Source organism: Neopelma chrysocephalum, unplaced genomic scaffold, assembly GCF_003984885.1.
Source record: "Neopelma chrysocephalum unplaced genomic scaffold, ASM398488v2 Primary Assembly neopelma1_60, whole genome shotgun sequence".
Classification (NCBI taxonomy): Eukaryota; Metazoa; Chordata; class Aves; order Passeriformes; family Pipridae; genus Neopelma; species Neopelma chrysocephalum.
The window spans coordinates 16,979,095-16,980,121 of NW_020897715.1; the positions used below are offsets into that span (position 1 = coordinate 16,979,095).

The 1,027-nt window shown below is 44.5% G+C and overlaps 1 protein-coding gene across 8 annotated transcripts in view; it reads right to left on the reverse strand.

Annotated features, from left to right (window-relative positions):
- The window catches only part of VAMP1 (vesicle associated membrane protein 1), a 32,438-nt gene that overhangs the window by 28,209 nt on the left and 3,202 nt on the right, over positions 1–1,027 (reverse strand). The gene's annotated exons all lie outside the window — the stretch shown is intronic.

A 1,027-nucleotide genomic window follows, 5' to 3' on the forward strand; every position in this document is an offset into this window, starting at 1 on the left:
GTATGCCTACCCCCTAAAATGACAGCAGTAAGTAGCACAAGCAGGCCCTGGCTCCTCTTCAGTAGATGCACTTCCGACCATCCATCACATCTCAGTTCCACAGGGAATTAGGGAAGTGCTCAGGGGACGTGGGCTGCTTCACTCCAGATCTTCATCTCTGCCCTCCCCCAAGGTGGGTAGGAATGGAATTGCAGGGAGATGAACTTGAGCAAATGAAATGCTGGGGCATGGAAGTGAGCATGCAAAACCTAACTCCTTGCCAGATGCCCTGTGAGGAAGAAAGGGGCTTCCCCAGCACACCAAATGAAACAAAAAACATCTGCTCCTCCCATCTTTTGCACTTTGCTTCCATCTAGGAACTCTGGTGATGTTCTCCCCATCTCCTCTCACGTCTAAACAGATTCCAGTGTATTCTAGAACAGAGGCAGAGCTTTCTAAATTAAAGGAGCACCCTCTTCCCAGTCTAGATTACAGGCTACAGCTCAGATTGTTAAAAAAAAAAAATAAAATTAAAAGACAAGATACACATTCCTTGGAAGACTCTACAGAAACAGGGCAGCTCATTTAATGCCATGTCTGACAACACAATGAAGCAACTCACAGCTCTTGTTACTTTTCATGGAGAAGAACAAGGGGATTCCTTACAGAATGACAGAGCATTTCACACTGCAAGTTCACTTACAGCAGAGACCACCTTGGATCTAAATTCAGGAGAATCCATAGCAAATAGGAGGATTTCAGTTTGAGAGATCTCTAGAAACCTAAGTTGCCAAACATCTGCTGTCACTTTGCAATATCCATGCCTAAAGCAGCATTTCCCTTTGAATCCCTAGGTAACCATTTCAAGTATTTTCCTACTCCTGCTGAAAGTTAGTGTTTTGTGACAGCAGAAATGGAACAGATACTCTTAATCAGAAAGCTTTGCAGCTCATTCAGTTTCATCTGGAATACCACCAGTCCCCTTCACCTCCATTTGCTACAGCAGTGAGCTTCCTTTGACATTCAACCCCGTAACACGAAAGCAAAC